The sequence below is a fragment of the Hipposideros armiger genome, unplaced genomic scaffold (genome assembly GCF_001890085.2).
Source record: "Hipposideros armiger isolate ML-2016 unplaced genomic scaffold, ASM189008v1 scaffold_176, whole genome shotgun sequence".
Classification (NCBI taxonomy): Eukaryota; Metazoa; Chordata; class Mammalia; order Chiroptera; family Hipposideridae; genus Hipposideros; species Hipposideros armiger.
The window spans coordinates 2,096,468-2,102,935 of record NW_017731526.1 but is presented as its reverse complement, the minus strand read 5'-3'; positions in this window follow the sequence as shown (position 1 = coordinate 2,102,935).

The window sequence follows — 6,468 nt, the reverse complement described above, 5'->3', positions numbered from 1 at the left end:
TCAAGAACTGCCCAGAAGCTTTGCTGAAACTTCCTTAGACTGTACTTCATCTAAGATTTTCCCTGCCCAATCTTCCTTCCTTCACAGACCTTCGCATCCCAGAGGAGACCCAGCCTCCCAGCCTCCTCTGTCTCCCTCCTCACTTTCCCTCACAGATGTTCCCCAGTAAATCTCTTGCCCGTCTCATCCTGTCTTGACATCTTGGAGGACCTAACTAACACAGGTGCCAAGAGTGCTCAAAGAATAGGGGTAGTACGTAGAGTCTTGAGGCTGACTCCTTCAATGAACAGTGGGCCAAGAGGACACCATCATAAGTGACATGTGTGGCAGAGATGGTCACCCAGTGGTAATCCACTAGCTCAAGATTTCACAGGAGGTGAAAATGTCTTTGTGGAGGGAGATGCCATGGCAAGTGGGATGAGTCAGGTATTTGAAAAATCATGGGGGAAACATTGTCTACAAAGGCAGTGAAGTCTCTGGTCACTGCTAAGATGTATTGAGCTCCTGCAGAGGGCTAATGAAAAAGAGGACCATTCGTAAGCAGTTAAGAACCAAATGTGAGAGCCAGAGGCCTCTTTGATAACTTACAAAGCATGAGCCAAAACCAAATGTCATAAAGTTGCAGACCTCCAGAGACATTTGTGTGCTCAGCCAAGGCAGGCCTGCTATGCTAAAATCAGGGCCTTCGTTGGAAAATACTAGGACCCTCAAACAGCAATGGATCACCAGAAGTCCCTGAAAATTTTGATTCTATAACAGCCAGCCCCTTAGACCTTCAGAGTTTGCAGAGGTGACTCACTCCTTAGTCAGAGGTAGCATATCCCCTCTGCTAGAAGATGCTGCAGAGGCCCTTCCCCCAGAGAGCACACCCCCTCTACAGCTTCCCCCAACTCCTCTCCTGGATGATAGGCCAATAACTAGTGTTAAATCCCAGCATCAGTGTTCTGGGGAGGTGCTGGACTTGATAAAAAATGAACAAGACAAGGTAGGTGGGCAGCCAGCAAAGACACTGCTAATATCTACAATAAAAAACTTCAAGAATGGAGGAACCGGAGACCGAGGGCAGTCACCCTAATAAAAGTTCATGATCTCTTGCTCAGTTCCCAGAGCCTATTTTCAGATCTAGAACTGATTGAGTCAGGAGATGTGACGTCATAGCAAGTATACACTGTGATCTCTCCCTGAAGGAATCTGTGACCATTTACTCTAATGACTGTAAACTGCAGAAAGGGAGAGGCCCAGATATTTTGAGGACCATTGGCTGCAAGGTCTGAGTAGATATTGATACCTGGATACCCAAATATTATCATGCTTCTCTCACCCTCATTAGAATGGGAGACTATGGGAACTAGGTGATAACGGCGTCTTGGCTAACATCTGGCTCACAGTGTGCCCACTGAGTCTGGAGATACACTGAGGGGTCATTTCCCCAGTGTTCAAGCGGATAATTGGAAATTATATGCTTGCAATTGGAGAAAATCTCCTCTGGGGTCCTTAGCCTGTTGAATAGAGTGATCATAGGGGTGAATGCAAAATAGAAACATCTGAAATGTCCTCTAACCACCTCTAATGCTGAGCCAAGATAGTAAATCAAAACCAGTATCATATCCTGGGGAAGGAATGTAACAGAAATAGTTGCCAGCTTTAAAGACCTAAGGACACAGAAGTGGTAGCCCCCATCACATCTCCATTTAACTCACCAGTCTGACCCCTGCAGAAACTAGAATGACTGTAGACCACTGTAAGGACAATTAAGTCGTAGCCCTGACTGCAATTGTGTGACAAGACCCAGTGTCTTTCCTAGAACAGATAAACATGGCCGCATGTACATGTGATCATTGGTCTGGTAAATTTATCATTTTCAATCCCAGTAAGAAAAGAGAATCAGAAGCAGTTTGCACTCATATGGAAATTAACAGCACTGTTCAATTACAGTTTTCCTGAGGACAATGTTAACTCTCTGCCTCTGTCATACTATAACCCAAAGAGATCTAGACTACCAGGCCATCCTAAAGAATATCACACCTTCCCTGGCTGACCATGCTGATGAGGCAAGAAGGACAACAGGTGGTTAGTTCACTGGTACTCACGTGCACCAGAATATGGAAGATAAACCCTATGAGGATTCAGGGATCTACCACTTCTGGGAAGTTTTTAGGGATCCATTGATCAAGGACATCCTGGGAAAACCCTTCCAAAGTGGAAGTCAAATTGCTGTGCCTAGCATCCCCTAGCGCAAAGATGGAGGCCAACTGGTTGATAGGCCTCTCTGGGTTCTAGAGGCAACACATTGCACTGTTTCAGCTCTATCCTGGAGGATACAAAAGGCTGCCTGCTCTGAGTGAGACTGAGCAGGAAAGGGCTCTCCAGCGGGCCCGGGCTGCTGTGTAAGCACCCCTGCTTCCTGTGTCCTGTGATCCAGAAGCCCTTATTCGGTTGATGGTGGGAAGACTTCCTGCTAGGGTAGATGAGAAATAAGATCATTTATGTCATCCGCTACCCTTCTCCTAGTTTTAGTTCCTCTGTTTATTTCCATTATAAATTTAAATTATACCTTTATAGTTCTGTCACATGCAGACTGCATATTTTGGCTCCCTACTTTGAAAATAAGGATATCAGCACCCTTACCTTTTTCTATTTTTCCATCTCCTGACTTCTGTCCTCTGTGCTTTTATGTTGTCAAGGTTGGAAACATGGATATTTTGTTTTTCCACTGAAATTAAGTCTCCTTTCTTTATCTACAGATTGACCTCAAAGGTTTAAAATCAATAAACTAAATTAACATTATGGTAACTATGTAATAATTATTCATTACAGGACCAAGTGCCTCATGATGATTACATTTCATTACTTTTATAGTTGTTTGATTTTTCCTGGAGTTTCTAATTGCCCTTGTGGGGACAAGGGTTTCCCCCTTTTTTTATTTGCCTTTGCTAGAACTGCATTTAACAAAACCTCTTCATTATAGCATTACTTCTTTTGATACCACCCACTTTTTTTCTGGAAGATATTTCTTCTAGACCTATCTGTCCTCCTGCTTTAATTTAGACTGGCTGGGTTTTATTTTGTTTTTTTGGTTTTTTTATCTGCACAGCTGTGATACTGATCTTCTGGTTTGGATCCATTGTTTTCTAGATACCATATATGTCTTCCTTTCCCTCTCTCCTCAAATAGCACCTATGAAAAAGTATATAAGAGTATAAATTTTTTTATTTTTTGCATCTGAAAATGTCTTTATTCAACCATCATACTTAATTAATGATTTGGCAGGGTATAGAATAGGTTGGAAACCATTTTTCTCATAATCTGAAGACATTGCTCTATAATCTCTTCCTTCTCTATATTCTATTATTTCTGTTGAGAGACCTGATGCTGATTCTAGTCTGATTCTCAATTATTGTAAGTGTTCAGTTTGTGTTTCTTGGAAGCTTTTGGATGTTCTGTTTCACCTTGGTGTTCTAAAATTTCACAAGTAAGTGTGCAGGCGAGCACCGTTTTCATTCGCCGTGCTTGGTACTTAATGGGACCTTTTTTTTTTTTTAAGATTTTTTTTTTTTTAATTGGGGAATTGGGGGGATGGGAACAGTTCTGGGGAATTGGGGGAAGGGGAACAGACAAGTTGCTGTCCTTTTGTTCTTCAGGCTAGTTGTGGAGGATGTTGCTTCACTGGTCCAAGTTGGCACCATCATTGCGCTCTTCCTGGGCGAGGCAGATCAGTCGCCGGCTTCTGGATGGCCGCTCACTGCGGCTGCTGGCCGCTCACGCTGGCTGCTGGCCGCTCACGCTGGCTGCTGGCTACACACGGTAGCCCATGGCAACACACTGCCACAGGGGCTGCAGCCTACACCGTCGCCGGCAACTCACGGGCAGCCCAGCTCCAGGCTGAGCTGTTGTTCAGCATCTAAGCTGTGGAGGGCAGTGTCACTGGCCCTCATATGTATATGTGGGATCCGAACCGGGGCCCTCTGGCGTCCCAAGCCAGTTCTTAACCATCGCGCCACTCGGCCGGCCCTTAATTGGACCTTTAGATATGAGCACACCTGTCCTTCAGTTCTGTGAAATTCTCATCGTTTATTTTTTTTTATAATTTTTTGTTCCATTTTCCTCTGTTTCTTATCTTGATATTTCTATTAATCAGGTGTAAAAACAATTGGTGTGATATTTTCTTGTCTCATCTTTTACATATTTTTGCCTTTTAAATTCTACTTTCTTGGAGAGCTCCATATTCTACTTTCTAACTCAGAAGAGAAATTTCTAGGATTTTATTTTTCAGGCTGCCATAGTTTTAAGTGTTTTTTAAAGCAGCATCCTGTTCTTGTGTTACTGAATCTTGTGTACTCTCATCAGAGAGATTTGAGAAATCTTGGCATTCATAAAGCAAGACTTGTAGGTTCTCTGAATTTTCTCCTATTTCCAGTCTTTTCAGATTAGCTTATCTTCATGTTTATCCTTCATGTTATAAGACCTTTGGTTCCTCATTCATGTTTAAATATAAGGCAACAGGTAGACATATTGTGAGTTCTGTGTACACAAGTGGAGCAGATCAAAAGGGAGTGTTCACTCCAGAGGTGAAAGGACATCAAACAGGGCATTATGCTTTGAGACCCCTAAATGCCAGAGGGGCCAACTTACACAGTATCTTGCTTTTTTCCTCCCTGTATTTATGCTCGGGTCTCTCTCCTGAGGTCTCGAACTTCTCCAGGCCTCTACATGACAGGACAGCTTTCTCCTTGGCTGCAGCTCTCACTGGGCATATATTCTCAGCTCTGTCTCCTCTGCATTGTTTCAGCAGTCACTACTACTTCACCTTTTAGTCTTCCACAACTATGTTGAAATCTCTGTGCCCTCATGCTCCCCCTCTTTTTATCTTGGTTAAAGAGAATTAATAATTCTTTTTTTATTACTCCTTTAGTATCATTTAATATATATTTTGGAAGGGAAGACATACTCAACCCACCATCTTGAGCAAGAAGTTTCTACTTTAACATCATTACTCTCTAAAGCCTCACTTAATCATGATTTCACTGCAACCTATAATACGCATCAATTAGAAAATAATCTTTCATATCTACCTATTTTTTTAATTCTCATTTTCACTATTCAGTTCAGATCCTCACTATATATCACCTAAGTTGTTATAATAACTACCTAACTAGTCACTCTAGATTGATGTCTCTACCATCATCCATAAGACATTAATCATGTCACTTTCCTGCTCAAAAATTTTTAATGCTCCTTAATGACTAAACCAAAAACTAAAATCTGCCTAGCATTGACAGTTCTCAATAATCTGTCCCCTGAGAAATCCTATCTCGATGTCATTTATCAGATTGCTTCTTCTTCCTAAAAAGTCCCTACTCCCCATCTCTACAACCAGAAGTCTTATTCTTTTTTTTTCCCCCTTTAATCACACCACAGCTAACCTTCATAGGTTACCTACCTAAGGTGCTACCTCCTTCTGGAAGGCTTCACTGATTTTTTCACTTCCTCTCCATGCCTCTCAACCCCCACCAGTCTGGGCTATCCCAGGCTGGCTGAGCCACTCTCAGATCATCTATTCTGGAAGGCCATGAGCTTCCTGAGGGCAGAGACCGTCTTATGGACCCCATGTCCCTACAAACAAACAGAGCGGCTGGCACATAATAAGAATTCGGGAATGATTTGTTCAAGCAAAATAACTGAGTTTGCTTTTCTCTCTTGTTAAGCCCCCGTCTAAGGTTGCAATGCAGACCTCTGACCACTGCATTTAGTGCTTGGCACATGATAGCATTCAAACATTTTTTGGTGAATGATTAGATATTATTACTGCCTTGCTTTTCCCTAGGAAAATGTTAAATTCCTGCAATTTACCACCTTAGCATCAACCAGTGAAATCTAGTAAACTAATTTATGTTAAAGTGCTAATAGAAAAGGGCTGAAATTCAGGCTCTCAAAAAGTGGCGAGCATTTGAACTGAGACTGTTTTGGAACCCAGCCTTTGTTATCTCAAAAGACCCCAACAGCCAGCCATTAATTAGCCTAACTGGGGCCCCTGCCTACCTGGATAGAGGATTTGGAGAGACCAAAAATCACAGAGAGGAAGAGCCAGAGACAGCACCAGTGGGCAATGTTTAAATAAAAGTCTAGACTGCAACCCTATGAAACAAGGAAGGTGATCACTGTCCAAACAGCCTAGCAGTGGCTAATGTGGAGGCATTCAGGATGATGATGGGTCAGGAAATAGAGTGAGTCCAAGGGGACCAAACAAAAAGATAAACATAAACATAAATAAATACTGAGAATTATCCTGATAGTTATATCTCCTCAACACAGAGTATATCAATCATTATTTGTTCTGTTAAGTAGGCCACTCTGGGTAAAAGTTTGTGGTGTTGGGCCGGCTGAGTGGCGCAATGGTTAAGAACTGGCTTGGGACGCCAGAGGGCCCCGGTTCGGATCCCACATATGAGGGCCAGTGACACTGCCCTC